This window comes from Sorex fumeus, unplaced genomic scaffold (assembly GCF_029834395.1).
Source record: "Sorex fumeus unplaced genomic scaffold, SorFum_2.1 ptg000043l, whole genome shotgun sequence".
NCBI classification, from domain to species: domain Eukaryota; kingdom Metazoa; phylum Chordata; class Mammalia; order Eulipotyphla; family Soricidae; genus Sorex; species Sorex fumeus.
The window spans coordinates 28,947,276-28,964,037 of record NW_026606100.1 but is presented as its reverse complement, the minus strand read 5'-3'; the positions used below and the strand labels follow the sequence as shown (position 1 = coordinate 28,964,037).

At 45.6% G+C, this 16,762-nt stretch overlaps 1 pseudogene; it reads right to left on the bottom strand.

Annotated features, from left to right (window-relative positions):
* Nucleotides 1-13,706: 13,706 nt before the first annotated feature.
* Nucleotides 13,707-15,441, bottom strand: LOC130029605 (phosphoglycerate kinase 1-like; annotated as a pseudogene).
* Nucleotides 15,442-16,762: the final 1,321 nt, after the last annotated feature.

Here is a 16,762-nt window from a genome sequence, read left to right as displayed (position 1 = left end):
AGAGGCAGGGTGGGATGGGGGGTTGGAGGGTGGGAGGGATACTGGGATCAGTGGTGGTGGAAAATGGACAGTGGTGAAGGGATGGGTACTCGATAATTGTATAATTGAAACCCAAGCACAAAAATTTGTAAGTCTACAATTGTACCTCATGGTGTTTCACTAATAAATTTTTTAAATGTTCTTTTTTCCCTCTTGTTTGTATTTTGGGTCACACCCAGCTATGTTTAAGGATTATTCCTGACTCTGTACTCAGGAATAACATTTGCTGGGCTCAGGGGACTCTATGGGGTGCTGGGGATCAAACCTGGGTCAGCCACAAGCAAGGCAAATGCTCTAACCATTGTACTATCTCTCTGGCCCATAAGTATTCTCTTAAGTAAACACAGTTTGATTTTTAGTCTCTAGTTTTTATCCACATACAAGGATGATGAGAACAGATATTTTTACTTAAAGATAGATAGATAGATAGATAGATAGATAGATAAAGAGAGAGAGCCACAAGTATTTTTGGGCAAAGGGCAATTAGGATAGAGAACGACCAGTTTGACAATAACAGATGGAAATGATCACTTTGGACAGGAACTGAGTGTTAAAAATAGGTAAAGGGATTATATATGATAACCTTTCAGTATCAGTATTGCAAGCCATAAAGCCCAAACAGAAAGAGAGGGAAATAGAGAAAGAGGGAGAGAGGGAGGGAGAGAGAGACACAGAGAGAGAAAGAGAGAGAGAGAGAGAGAGAGAGAGAGAGAGAGAGAGAGATGTTTAAGAACAGGCTTGGAAGAAAAAGCAAGTAAGCCTGCTTAAAAAAAATTGTTTATGTTTCTCCAGAACTTTCTAATGACTTAAAAGATTGTGTATTCCTTTTTGGGTGGGGGGAGGGTGCACACCAGGCAGTGCTTGGAGATTACTCCTAGTTCTGTGCTCAGGGATCACACCTAGCAGGGCTCAGGGGACCATATGGGGTGCCAGAAAGCAAATTCAGGTTAGCCACATGCAAAGCAAGTGCCTTGACCATTGGACTATTTCTCAGGCTCCAAGGATTTTATTCATAAAGGTACAAAGTATTGGGACTATAGGAGGGGTGGCAGAAGGCAGAGGGATAATTCATAGAGAAGAGCCTGGAGAGTGCAAGAAACAGAGCCATTAGCAAACTGCTGGAACCCTGAACCCCTACTCAGAAGTCACGGGTCACAGGCCTCCCGTTGATCGTCGATTTGCTCGAGCGGGCCCAGTAACGTCTCCACTGGAGACTTTTGTTGTTACTGTGTTTGGCATATCGAATACGTCATGGGGAGCTTGCCAGGCTCTGTCGTGCGGGCGAGATACTCTCGGTAGCTTGCCGGGCTCTCTAAGAGGGGCGGAGGAATCGAACTAGGGTCGGCCATGTTGGCCGCGTGTAAGGCAAACGCCCTACCGCTGTGCTATCGCTCCACCCCCACTCAGAATAACACAATTGAGTACATAAAAGAAAATATGTATTGCAAATAAATTAATGACACTATATAAATATAGCTATCAAAAACACATAATAAAGTAATAATATAAGTAGTTCTTTGTGCATGAAGTAACGTTTTCATTTTTATCATTTCAAAGCACTTAATATCTGTAATATATCCAGATATTTGTAATAGTACTAATGAAAATGTGTGTGACTCTACTAACAACAAACCCTGGGGCCTCATTAAGACAGCTGGGAACCATAGTGTAACAGCGAAACTAAAGAAAAGACTGCACACACACACACACACACACACACACACACACACACACACACACTTGCTCAAGACCACTTTAATCCAATGAGGTTAGCAGTTCCAAGACAGCAGACATCTATTCTCAAGAATTTGTTTTTGGTTTTGTTTGGGTCATACCTAGCTGTGCTCAGAGGTTACTCCTGGATGTGCACTGAGGGACTAAGGGATCAATCCTGGCAATGCCCAGGGGACCATATGGGATATCAGGGGGATTGAACCCAGGTCAGGCACATGTAAAGCAAGCATCCTACCTGCTGCACTATAGCTCCAATCCCAATTTTATTTTAAAAAATTTGTATTAATTAAAGCACCATGATGGGGCTGGAGCAATAATAGAGTTAGTAGGGCATTTGAGTTGGATGTGGCCGACCCGGGTTCAATCCCCAGCATCCCATATGGTCTCCCACGCACCACCAGGAGTAATTCCTGAGCACAGAGCCAGGAGTAACCCCTGAGCATCACTGAGTGTGACCCAAAAAGAAAAAAAAAGCCCCCAAAAAACGACACCATGGCTTACAAAGTTGTTCGTAATATCGTTGTTTCGGGCATACAATATTTCAACACCAATCCCACCCACCACCAGTGTGACCTTCCTTTCACCAACATCCCCAATTTCCCACCAATCCCCAGCCTTCCCATTTGCAGGCACAAAACAAATTATTTCAGATTGTTTGCTCCAAGAAAACCTAGAGGAATGCTAAATACAATTATCAGAAAATAAATCATTAAAGATCAATTTGTGCTGATTGATTGCTATACAATATTAGCCTACATAAATAAATTAATTAATTAAAATTATTTAATACTATAAAATATAATACCTAATTTTGGGAGCCAGAGAACTAGTATAGTGAGTAGGGTGCTTGCCTTGCACATGGCCTACCTGAATTCCCCAGCATCCCCTAAGGTCACCTGAGCACCACCAGGAATAATTTCTGAGTGCAGGACCAGGAGTAGCCCCTGAGCATTGCCAGGCATGGTCCCAAAATAAATTTTTTAAAAATTATATTAAAAAAAACTACTTTTATTTACATAGATAAGTTTTCAGCTCTGGCACTTAAAATATATTGCATTGCCTTCTATTTTATATTTGAGTCTCATTATAGCTATTCCCAAGAATTTCTGTTCTTACTTCCTAGGAAAAGTAGAGGGAGATCTATATTTTTGCCAAGTCTCCCTTTTATTTTTATTTTCTCCAAATCACTGGTCCCTCTGGATTCTCTCAGAGAGCCCGGCAAGCTACCAAGAGTATCTCGCCCGCACGGAAAAGCCTGGCAGGCTACCGGTGACATATTCGATATGCCAAGAACAGTAACAACAAGTCTCACAATTTGTTGTGAGACGTTACTGGTGCCCGCTCGAGCAACGGGAGGACAGTGCTACTAAAGGGTCATTCAGAATGACTTTGGTGCTTTCTCCCATTTCTGGGGTCCCCCAATTCTCCCACGCCTCCACTTCTAGGACCTGCTCACTCCCTCCATGCACACCCCCTGCCCACCTTGTTGTCTTCCAGCTCAGCACACTTCAGACTCACACCAGATTGAACACGCACAAGCCCTCGTCCTCCTTCCTGATAGCGAGGAAGCCGTCGAACAAGTCCTGTCACTTCTGAACGAAGGAAGCTGGATAATCCGCCTACTTATTGGAGGCTGCCTAATCCAAATAGATGTTTTTCATCACCAAAGGTATTTTCCAGGACTCTGCAAATCCCGCGGATCAGTCTCCTTCCTTCACACAAGCATCGGCACTGGATTCACTTCTGAAATTGCCGGCACCAACCCGGCTCTGGTTCTTGGCCCAGATATCAGAAATTATCTGCAATTGTACTCTTTCCTTCCACCAATAATTACAACATCTTGCATGTATGGGGCTCCTTCTGCTTCTCAGAAGAGATGCTGTTACCCACCCCAGATAGGATGTGGACCCAGAACAGGTCCCTGATCCAGGGATCCTCACCCAAGCCCCAAGCACATTCCAGGGTACATTGATCAGCTTTTACCGCTCCCAAGTTAAAGGAAATTGGTAAACAGAACTTCTTAAACACTGTGAACTTGCCTCCCTTCACAAAACACAAAAATCTCATGCTCTCCATTAATATTATTTGAAAAATTAAATTACTTTAAATAGTGTGGAGGCTAGAGCAATAGTATAGCAGGTAGGGTGCTTGCCTTGCCCATGGTCGACCCAAGTTGGATCTCGGGCAGCTCATATGGTTCCCCAAGCACCATCAGGCGTGAGTCCTAAATGCAGAGGCAGTAATCAGCCCTGAGCAATGCCAGGTATGCCCCCCAAACCAAATAAAATAAATAAATAAATAAATACTGTGACTAAAAATACATCAACATAATGAGAATAAAAAAAAAAAACTCCCCAGGCTGGATCGATAGTACATTTGCCCTGCACGCAGCCGACCCGGGTTCGATTCCCAGCATCCTGTATGGTTCCCCAGGTTCGATTCCCAGCATCCTGTATGGTCCCCCAAGCACCACCAGGAGTAATTCCTGAGTGCACGAGCCAGGAGTAACCTTTGTGCATCGCCGGGTGTGACCCCCCCAAAAAAAAACTCCCCTTTGAGTTTTACAAAAGTATTACTCTTGTTTTGATTTTTAAGTTGAGAATGTGATGCCACAAACAGAATTGTTCCGGAACTACTCCCGGTGAGGTGCTGGTAGGACGTCTCCTCTGGTGATGCTTGTGGTGGGGGGGTGGGGGGCGGCATGTGAGGCTGTGGATTGAACCCCAAAGCATTCATTCCTGCCCTTATTTTGATCTTTCCAGGCCACCTATATCTGGGCATGGGCTAGCACAGCAATGGAGCACCTGTCTTGCAAGCATGAGGTAAAGAAGGCAGAGCACTGGGTGCCCAGCCCTGCCTCCACATGCCTCCATGCAACCCTGGGGGCTTTGCAGACCATCAGTGCCACAATTAAAACCTGCAAACCGGGAAGGCACCTCAACTAAGTGTATGAGCACTTAGTGGTTCAGAGTGCAAGTCCCAGGGAGCTCCTCAGTCAAAGTGCGCAGGAATTGCAAACACTGTCAACTCGCCTCCCCCATGTGCACCACCCCAGGCGGGAAGTGCAACAGAAGGTGTCAAGGGGTCCAAGCACCGCAAACGTGTGAGCACTGAGTCTGGGGAAGCAGCGCCAGGGCTGGCTGTGTGTGATCCAGAGTCACTGCAGAAACCCCAGTAGCAATAACTAAATGGAGGGGAAAGAAAAGTTTACATCCATATCATAAACTTTAAAAACTGCATGCATATGGCAGTAATAGTTGGAAATGATCACGCTGGACGAGAACGGAGTGTTAAAAGTAGGTAAAGGGAGATGCACGACAACCTTTCAGTATCTATACTGCAAACCACAATACCCAAAAGGAGGGAGAGAGAGAGACAGATAGACAGAGACAGACAGATAGACAGAGACAGACAGACAGACAGACAGAAACAGAGAGAGAGAGAGAGAAAGGGGAGAGAGAGAGGGAGAGAGGGAGAGAAAGATAAAGAGAAAGAGAGGGAGAGAGAGGGAGAAAGGGAGAGGGAGGGAGAGAGGGAGAAGGGGAGAGAGATAAAGAGGGAGAGAGAGAGAGGAAGAGAGAGAGAGAGATGATGGGGACATAGGGCTGGGAAATGTACACTGGTGGAGGGATAAGACTAAAATCTAATCATAAACAGCTTTGTAAGGGTCTATCTCACAGTGATTCAATTAAAATTAATTAATTAAATAAATAAAAACAGCACACATTTCATTTTTGGCAACAGCCTGATATGACCACATTATCCCAGTCAGCCTCAGATAGTCCCACATTTAAAACTGAAAGTCCTGGGGCCAAAGATAGTATGACTGACAATGTACTTACCTTGCACACAGCTGACCTAGGTTTGATGTCCAGCATCCCATATGGCTCCTGAACACTGCCAGGAATGACCCCTGAGCGAAGAACCCGAGCACTGCAGGATGTGGCCCCCAAACAAATTAAACAAAATAATAATTTTAATTATAATTCAAGGGAAGAAATATTCGATTGGCAAATGGGTAATCTTTCTTGTTGATCAGGTGAGAGTGATTGGTCAGCCAGATGTTATCTAGGAGGAGGATTCTCTATATCAAAATCAAGGACAGGAACTGGAGCAATAGTAGAGTGGGTAGCATGCTTGCCTTGCATGCAGCCAATCTGGGTTCAATCCCCAGCATCTCATAATGGTCCCTGGAGTACCGCCAGGAGTGATCCCTGAGTGCAGAGCCAGGAGTAAGCCCTGAGCACCACCAGGTGTACCAAAAACCAGCCACGCAAACAACAAAATCAGGGCAGTCAGCAAGAGATGGCAGAAGGGAAGCAGGTGAGGCTGCCAGGCAAGACAGTCGCCTCCTGCTCTTCTGACTCTTTGCCATCAGCTTCCTCACCACCCAGCTCCCTAAGGCATGTTTCTCACCCTTTTCCTACTTGTGGCCCTTGTTCTACCTTTTTTCCTTCCTGTGGTCCCCTGTCCTGTAACTTGACCCCCTATCTCATGTTGTGGTCCTCACATTTTCTTTTTTTTTTTTTAATAATTTATTTATTTATTGAATCACTGTGGGAAAAGTTACAGAGCTTTCAGGTTTAGGTCTCAGTCATGTAAATATCAAACACATTTCCCTTTACCAATACTTATTTTTAACCGCGAAGCCCAATATAACCCCACCTCCCACCCCTCCCAGTTCCTGTGAGGCAGATGAGTTCTAGTTAACACTCTATCTACTTTGACTAGATCCATTGTTTCGATAAAAGATGCACCATTATTATTTAGAGTTTACCACCCCCCGCCCCCCAATCAGACATGCTGAAAAAGCGTTGTGAAATGATTTGCTTTCTACAGCTGGGTTCAAGAATTAAATGATGGTTTTGGATTTCTGCTATTTTACTTATTAACCCTGGAAGTATTTCTACTAAAAGTTACATAATTAAGAGATTGGTTTCTGTGCTCTGGAGTTGTGGCTGTGCCGGAGAGCCGCTCGTGGGGGGCAACTGGTGACTTCAGTAGGGCGTGAAGGACGGGCCGGAACGCCCCCCTTCCCATGAGGTTTTTGTCGCCCCCGACCTCCGGCTCATACCTGCTGTCCACAAGGCTCCCATGCGGCCGCCATCTTTCTTTCCAGAGAGGAGAGGGCGAATGGGGCAACACCCTTTCCCCTCCGGGCAGACATGATGGCCTGGATTAACGCATAGTCCATTCACTTTTCTGCTCCAAGCTGCTGGTTTTCTGCGTTAAGTCCTTGTGCTTCTGGGGCCGTGGCCGTGCTGGAGAGCCGCTCGTGGGGGGCAACTGGTGGCCTCAGTAGGGCGTGAAGGACAGGCCGGAACGCCCCCCTTCCCATGGGTCCTCACATTTTCACCCATGGCTCCCACGGGCTTTTCTAAGGGTCCATGGTGGGTCATATGGCCTCCCGCTAGAAAAATGTTGCTCTAAGGACAACCTCAAAGACACCCTGGAGGGCAGCAGAACCCAGTGTGTTTTCAGGGACAGCGAAGCCAAGGGACAAGGGAGCCTTAGGTAACAGAATCCCATTTCTCCCAATTGGGTTATTAGAACTTAATCACCAAGAGCAATAAATATTAGCATCAAATTAATTCCTGGGCCAGGGAGATAGCACTTTGCCTTCCATTTCACTGACCCAAGTTCAAGCCCTGGCACTGTGTGACCTCACATCCCTGTCAGAAGTGATCCCTCAGGGGTTGAAACAATAGCACAGCAGGTAGGGCATTTGTCTTGCATGTGGTTGACCCAGGTTCAATTCCCAGCATCCCATATGGCCCCTTGAGCACCACCGGAGTAATTCCTGAGTGCGTGAGCCAGGAGTAGCCCCTGTGCATTGCCGGGTGTGACCCAAAAAGAAAAAGTAGAAAAAAAAAAGAAGTGATCCCTCAGCACAGAGCCAGGAGGAAGCCCTGAGTATAGCCAGGTATGGCCTGAAACCAAATTCATAACTGAGGAAACTATGGAGGGCTGAAGGAGCTCCTGTACGGCCAGCTCTGGGAGTCCCTGTGTGGAAAGCTCCAGGGGTCCCTGTATGGAAAACTCTGGGGGTTCCTGTATGGCCAGCTTGAAGGGGCACATCTCTGTGAATAGCCCGCACCCCACAGACCATTGAGGGTAACCTGGGGGTTGGGGAGCACAAGTGGCTAGTGGAGTCAGCGGGCTTGTGAGAGACAGGGAATGGAAACTGAGCCATCTGATGTTCAGTCCAGGCCTCTCTGTTGTCCCATGTTGCACTGTTAGCCAAAGTCTAATTGAGCTAGAGAGAGAATCCCAAAGACTAAGCACGTGTTTGCATGCAATAGATAGGGGTTCAATCTCCAGCACAACATCCTCTGAGTACCCCCAGGTATAGCCGGAACAACCACCACCAGTCCCCACCCAAAAAAATCTAATTAAAACTAAGGCTTGATTTCTTTAACACAAATGATGTTTTTCTTCTTCCTTCCACCCAGTCAGCACCAGGCCCTTCTGTCCTTTGCCGGTTTGAATAGAGCCTGTCAGATGGCCCCACTGTGCCCTAGAGAACAGACAGAGCTACAGCAGGGACCTGACAGTGCTAACGCGAGCACAGTGGGCTGAGCAAAACCTCCTTCCTCTTGCATTCTAGCCCATTGCAGCATGGTGGCTGTTTCTTAACGCTACATGCAAACTCTTTTCTGGGGTCCTCGAGTCTTTCTCCTGGTGTTTTCTTGTAGCCGAATTTTGACCCCCCCACCCCACCCCCACATCTCTCCAGCACCTTCCCCTTCTTGGCAGGGGTGTGGGGAGTTGGGGGGGGGTGGAATTTCTCTTTGATCTCAGCTCAGGGGGAAACCAGAGGAAATCCCAGATTAGGCTCTGATGGCCAAAGAATGTCTACCAGCCCCGGGGAGGGGCACTCCATTGGAATAAGATAAGAGCGAAGATTCCAGTATAGGAAAAATTTTGCATTCTGTGATATTACTGCAAGAGTCAAGCTAATCGATGTGAGGGCAGCGCATTCAGGTTTTGATAAAGAAAATCATATATATGGTCCCTGACAACAGGTGAAGAGTGACCCAACGTGCCCATGTTTTCAAGACTGGGGAATTTCTCCAAAATCAAAAAACTTGGGCAGGGGAAGAGAAAAGTTCTAGACAAGTAGGAATGAGTTGGGGCTGGAGCAATAGCACAGCGAGTAGGGCATTTGCCTTGCACGCAGCCGACCCGGGTTCGATTCCCAGCATCCCATATGGTCCCCCAAGCCAGGAATAATTCCTGAGTGCATGAGCCAAGAGTAACACCTGTGCATCGCCGGGTGTGACACAAAAAAAAGTAGGAATGAGTTGATCATCCTTTAGGTAAATAACAATATTAATAATAATAACTTGGCATGCAAGTCCACAAGTTCCACCCCTGATGCGACTCAGATGTGCTGAGTCACACCTCCAGTGTTCCTATTACCCTGGACCCCCTAACACTCCAGCAGAGGGGAGCATCTCTGGCACACGATCAGTTGTCCTTGAACACTGTAAATGGAAAGCGAGGACAGCCCCACTGAGCAAACAGCACTACTGAGAAAGGGGTGTGAGCACCTGTGAGCAAGTGGCCTGGTGCCCCTGTGAACCCCAGGGCAGGTGTGCATCCATAGCACACCAACATGAGCATGAGCCCTGGGGAGCGAGGTGCCAGCAGGGAACCAAGTGCCTGATGCCCAGCAAGCATAACCCCCAGCCCTGCGTGGCAGCCAAGGGAAGGGAATGAGGAGCCAGCAACCCGGTGTGCAAAGGGAAGGGAAGCGGGAGACCAGCAACACTCTGGTGTCTAGCCCAGGCCTGAGCACGTCACCCTCACTGTCCGGCAACTCAAGTGCCAGACTTGCTGCTGCATTACTCCAGGCAACTGAAGACTGAGGAAGACAGGGACCACCTCGGTCACGCAGCCCGGGACGGGGCTAGGACTGCACCCAGCTCTATCTGACCATCAAGTCTCCATTCATATTGGGGTTGGCGGGACTGAACTGGAGTTGGCAACATGCAAGGAAAGCACCTTAACTCCTATATTCTCTCTTTGGTCCCATATCCACATTTCCTAACCAAAATCATTTTTCTCGAGGCTGGAGTGACAGTACAGTGGGTAGCGCATTTGCCTTGCACATGGCCAACTTGGGTTTGATCCTCGGCATCCCATATGATTCCCTGAGCATTGCTGGGAGTAATTCCTGAGTGCAGAGCCAGGAGTAACCCCTGAATATCGCCGGATGGGACCCAAAAAGCCAAAATAAAATGATGAAACTATTATTTAAAAAAAGATCATTTTTCTCCTTCATATATTTATGCCAGGTAGAGTCTCCTACCCTGTGCCTGAATATCCTCGACAGGGCCCAAACAGCTGAAGACCTCCAGGCCGCAGCCAAGGCCATACTGAGGCCACTCTCCACACACTTGGATAAGCCTCAGGCATAACAGAACTGGCAGAGGAACCCAGGTGTGTGGGACCCGGGGCTGAGATCCCGCTTACTGAGACCCGTTACTGGCACCCGCTTGAGTAAATCGATGAATAACGGGGATTAAGTGATTAAGTGATATATTTATGAACATAAGCATACACTAGGGCTAGATGGTCTTCAGGGTATATTGGGCTGAATTAGGGATAAGCACAGCTCCCTACAATCACTCCTCAGATTGGAGAAAAACAAGTTTTTCTGGACACATTATGCTTAACCATTCTTGTAAATAAAATATAATGTTCATAAATAGACAAAGATACATTTAATAATTTACTATTTGATAAGGGCAGAAGGGAAAGGTGATTGCCCAGCTATTGTTGGGATGATCAAGAAGTCACCTAAGAAAAAAAATAAGCTGGATCTCTATTTCACACTCTGTAGGGCTGGAGCGATAGCACAGCGGTAGGGTGTTTGCCTTGCATGTGGCCAACCTGACCGACCCGGGTTCGATTCCTCCACCCCTCTGGGAGTGCTTGGCAAGTAACTGAGAGTGGCAAAGCCTAGCAAGCTACCCATGACGTATTCGATATGCCAAACACAGTAACAACAAGTCTCACAATGGAGACGTTACTGGACCCTCACGAGCAAATCGATGAACAACAGGAGGACAATGCAGTGCTACTTAGATAAATTCCAAATCATGCAATGATCGTATATGAGAATAAAATGAAAGAAGCTCTAGAAGAGGCAAGGAAATAGAGATCTTCCTGAGTACGATATAAAACTCAGAAGTCGTAAAATATAAATTGATAAATGTCACTATATTTAAGAGAGATTATACAAGGCAATGCCAAACCTAGCTGGGAGATTATTTCCAAGGTATCATAAACCAAAAAAAAAAGTCCTTAAAAGATAAAGCATTTGTACAATTTAAATAAGAAAAAGATTAAAAACATAATATCATCCAGAAATAATGAGGGGCTGGAGAGACAGGACAATGGGCAGGTGCTTGCCTTGTATATGGCTGACCCTGGGCTTGATCCTGGCATCCCATAACCCCACACTGTTTGTTCCCTGAGCCCTGCCAGGAGTAAGCCCTGAGCATAACCAGTGTGCCCCCAACCTCGAAATGAAAAAGAAGGAGGAGGAGGAGAAGAAGGAGGAATTAGGACAGTCGGTTCACTGACTCACAGTCCTTTAAAGACAGTTTCACTGATAAGAAACGCATTGTGTCCTAACCACTGGACAGGAAGTGAAAATGTGGGCTCTTGTTAAAAACTAGAAATGATCTCCAAGACAGAATGTGAACACGGCAAATGCAGAAGTGTATAATCACAGTGCTACTTAATGTGTGTGTCGTCATAGAGGAAGACAGGTCGTACATTATACGTGTGTGTTTAAAAACAATGAACATCTCTGGGAAAGAACACAAAAAGTCAGGAGCCATGGGCCCTGCAGAGACTTAATTCTGTAACTTAGATTTTGCAATACATTGAAGTCCTGTCTAGCAACCAATCAACAACCATCTGTCTCATGTGCGAGAGAGACCCGAGGCTGCCTTCATGCGTGTTCAGCGGGTACTTACAAGGGGCCCAGGGCTGGGTTTAATGCTCTTCGGTCACCATCTTGAAAGTTCATAATTTTTTAACAAGGCCCCTTCCCTTTCATCTTGCCCTGAGCTGTATAAATGATTGAGCCTGTACTGGAGAGATCCTTGATTTTACCAGCACTGAGACTCAGTCCTGATTTAAAAGTTGATATAGTGAAGTTCAAAGACATTTTCATTTTCCTGGGACTACTAATGACCACCCTGACACAAGTACACAAATAAGTCTTTACAATTGCTACACAAACAATACTAATCATCGGGATTGGCCTCATCACTAAAAACTACACATTGACCAGCAGGAAGCCGTCCCTTGATAGGCCGAGGTTCTCTCTGCCTATGGAGAAAGCCATTCACAACTCTTCAAAAGCCACCTGACAGTTGGAATTTTTGTGAAAGGGAGGGACACACAATAAAAATCCCACGTGCTTTCTGCCCGCCAAGCAGACTAAACAATAGCTTGGATCTGCTGGAATGGAGACACGCAAGAAAATTCTGCTTTTAGGAACTTTGTTATGATAACCCTGGGAGGCAAACAAAGTTAGCAGCACCAGGTCCTACCTGGCTAGGAAGGTAATGGTCTTCCCCTCTCCAGCCTCAATAGTCTTTCAACGATTTCAATGATGGACGCTTATCTGCAAGCAAACAAATTACAAATACACTTTATTATGGGACGAGAACAAGAGCCAGAAACACTACAGAGAAGCGAACCAAGACAACACTCCAAGGATCAGGAGGGAGAAAGATGCAGCTTAGGCAACATTTCGAGTCTCCGCTGTAGAATGAGCGGGAGATTAAGTCAGATCATCAACGTGAACATCCCCTGGAAATTGCTGTTTACGAAGGCGTCTTCATCCATATTATTAGCTGAGGATACTACATATTAGCTCGAGTGGGTATTTGTGTTTTTACTGCCAGTGTTGCTTTGAATAGGAGAGAGCAGCCACATCTAATACCTTATTTTATTAAAAAGAAAAAAATGTTTTTCCTAAGGACAAAAGTATTTCAGGCCTCATATCTTAAAATAAACCACCACCCCAGAAGGCAGGTAGAGTAAATTCCCTTTACCTTCTACCAGGCAACTATTACTCTGCTACCAGAGCAGAAATTCTTTTTTTTTTTAAGGAAACCATTTTTTTTATTTAAAATTTTTTAAAATAAATTTTTAAAATTTAAATTTTTTAAATTTAAAAATACATATATATTTTTTTAAGCAAACCATCATCGTTATTGTTTTTTTTTTTTCTTCCTGACTGCTGCTAGTCAGTTTTGTTTTTAAATTAAGACTTTATGATTTACAGGGTTATTCAGAGTTGGGCTTTAAACATATTATGTTCCAGGACCTGGAGCAATAGTAGAGAGGGGAGGGCATTTGCTCTGCACACAGCCAATCTGGGTTTAATCTCCAGCATCCCATATGGTCCCCCAAGCAGCACCAGGATTGATTCCTGAGTTCAGAGCCAGGATTAACCCCTGAGCATCGCCAGGTGTGGCCCCAAAGGAAAAACAAAAACAAAACATACAAACTATGTTCCAGCACCAGTTATACCACCAGTGTCTTCTCCCTCCTACCCAATCCCTTCCCAGCCTGCCACCTTCACAGGCATTTAAAAAAAATAAAACAACCTTTTTTTTAATTGAATCACAGTGAGATGGAGAATTACAAAATTGTTCATGATTGCATTTCAGTCACACAGTGTTCCAACACCCATCCCTCCGCCGGTGTAATTTTCCAGCACTAGTGGCCTCAGTTTCTTTTCCACCCCTTCAAGTTACCCCCACCCCCACCCTCGCCTGCCTCTATGGCAGGCTTCTTTCTTCTCTCTTTCTCTTTCTCGCTCTCATTTTAGGCATTATGGTTTTCAATACAGGTATCAAAAGGTTATCATGTATATCCCTTTGCCTCCTTTCAACACTCAGTTCTTTTTTTTTTAATGGTTACTTTTATTATTTATTTAATAGTTCACCAATTTCATCCTCCTTCCATATAGCTGGAATTTCATCTTGTTTCCATGCTGAGTAGTAAAACACTGGTAAGGACTATTAGAATGAACTACTTCAAAAAGAGAACTAAGCTCACAGTTCATTTTTAACAGGCAAAATATAAATATACGCACTCTAAAATGCACAATGGTTTAGTCAATAAGAAACTCAAATGGGATCTTGGAGAATGTAGGCAGATCCAGGGTGCAGTAAAAAGATAAGCTGAGATGCTGTGTAATGATGAGGTGATGTTCAGGGCTCCTGCTGCTTCATCTATTCGCTACTAGCTGAATCTTGACATAGGGAAAGATTTTAGCTAATGCCACATGAAGATGCAAAAAGTACTAACTTGACTTAGGGTTGTGCACAGGAATCAAAAGGCAGGAAAATAATAAACATTTCTGAGAGCATCCACCCCAGGAAGGACTTTACCTTCCAGGAGCTCTAAACTGGCTCTACCCTCAGTGCTCACATGGCTGACTTTATCCTTCGTATTCCAGTTGGCACAGCAAGTGGCAGTGTCGTTGCCACCTTTGATGGTGATGCACCTCTTGAAGTAGCTTTCACCACCTCATTCATAAGGGCTTTGGTTCCTCAGGCAAAAGCTTCCCATTCAAATATATCTCCAGGTCCATTCCAGATGATCTGCTTAACCCGACCAATAGCCTCAGCATACTTCTTACTGCTCTCAGGACCACAGTCCAAGCCCATCCAGTTCGCAGGTATACGAGAGGCCACAAGAGCTTGGCCAGTCTTGGCATTTTCGTCAAACTTGTCAGCAATGACAAAGTCAACAGGCAAAGTAATCTTCACACCGTTCTTCTCAGCTTTGGACATCAGGTCTTTGACAATCTTGGCTCCCTCTTCATCAAACAGAGAAGTGCCAATCTCCATGTTGTTCAGCGTCTTAAAGAAGGTAAATGCCATTCCCCCACCAATAATCATCTCGTTGACTTTGTCCAGCATATTATTGATCAGCTGGATTTTATCTGCAACTTTAGCTCAACCTAAGATAGCCAGGGAGAATTTTTCTGGGCTCTTCAGGGTCTGGTCAACGTAGTTCAGCTCCTTCTTCATCAAAAAAGCTCCAGCCTTCTGTGGTAGATTGACTTGCACCATGGAGCTGTGGGCTCAGTAAGCAGTGCTAGAAGCATCATTGACATAGACATCCCCTACTTTGGAAAGTGTTGCTTAGAAGGCTTCTAATTTGGCTGGCTCAGCTTTAATCTTGTTCCCAGAAGCATCTTTTCCTTTCCCCTCTTCCTTCACATGGAACCAGAGGTTCTCCAGCAGGATGACAGACCCAGCAGCAGAGTCTGCACAGGCTTTATCCACTTCTGGGCCCACACAGTCTTTCAAAGATAAAACATTCTTGGTCAGCAGAGATTTGAGTCCTCCAGCAACTGGTTCCAAGTAGTACTTAATCAGGCATAGGGACACCATTCGGCCGGCCAAGATGGCTCATAAGAACAACTAATTTGGCTCCATTGTCCAAGCAGAATTTGATGCTTGGGATGGCTGTCTTATGCTCTGGTCATTTGTTATCTTGTTGTTCTTCATAAGAACATTGAAGTCCACTATCATAATGACTCTCTTCCCCTTCACGTCCAGCCGATCCAGAGTCAACTTGTTGGAAAGCGACATCTTGGCACTATAGTGGTGGTAAAAGGAAGGAGCTTCAGACAGCAAGGAGGTGGTGACAGGACACCACCTGTGCACCCAGGACACATCAGAATGCCTAGTGCCGGGCGGGCTTTGCGGCCCAGCCCCACTTCTTCCCAGCCACCAAGCATGGTGGCATCAACACTCAGTTCTTGTCCAGAGTGATCATTTAAAATTTGTGGGATTAAAAATAAAAGTATAAAACTAATATCTAAGGCCAGGGAAAATGGGCCAGGAGAACTGGATTGGTCAATGGTTGGTCAACTGTGTGGGAGATGGAGAGAAGTTAAGACAGAGGAGGGTCCATTGCAACTGGCATCTTTTTTGGGGGGCGGTCACACCTGGTGATGCACAGGGGTCACTCCTGGCTCTGCACTCAGGAATTACCCCTGGCAGTGCTTGGGGAACCATATGGGATGCTGGGAATCGAACCCAGGTTGGCCACATGCAAGGCAAATGACCTACCCGCTGTGCTATCGCTCCAGCCCCAATAGGCATCTTTTTAAAGTTTGGTTGTTGCAGTTAGCATCTCTTGTTTTCAGGGTCATTGACTCTGTGGTTGGGATATTTAGCTAAAACACTCCTTTACACCACTGTGCACTCAGATCCCCTCCACCCTTGCTTCCCGTTGCTTCCTATTTCTTCTTCACTCCTTCATTTCTATCCTTTCTCTGTCCTTCTCCTTCTGGGAGATTTTTTTTAAAAAACACACCAGAATAATTTGAAATAAACCTATTTGAACTCTTAAGACAGAATCACAACCCCTCCCCCATCTTAAGGCAAGTTCTCTCATGGGTAATACGGTCACCACTAAACCCTTTGCCAAAGCAGAAAAATCTATATTTTATTTATTTATTTTTTAATTTTTGGCTTTTTGGGTCACACCTGATGATGCTCAGGGATTACTTCTAGCTCTGAACTCAGGAATCACTTTTGGCAGTGCTCGGGGGACCATGTATGATGCTGGGAATTGAACCCAGGTCAGCCTCTTGCAAGACAAACGCCCTACCCACTGTGCTATTGCTCTGGCCCCAGAAAAAAATCTTTAAATCTCAACCTCATCCCACTAACTAGTTGCCAAAGGTAGCTGCTTCCTAACTTTGGAGAATATGCACAAGTAGTTATTGAAAAATTAGGCCCTAGGACCTGAGAGACAGTGTAAGGATTAAGGTACTGGCCTTGCATCCCATCAACCCTACACCACATATGACCTGAGCACTGCCAGGGGTCATTCCTGACCGCTGAGCATAGAGCCAGGAATAGCCCCTGAGCCCTAAGAGGAGTGTCCCAAGCCCCGTCTCCTACAAAAAGAAAAATTAGGCTCTGCCAGA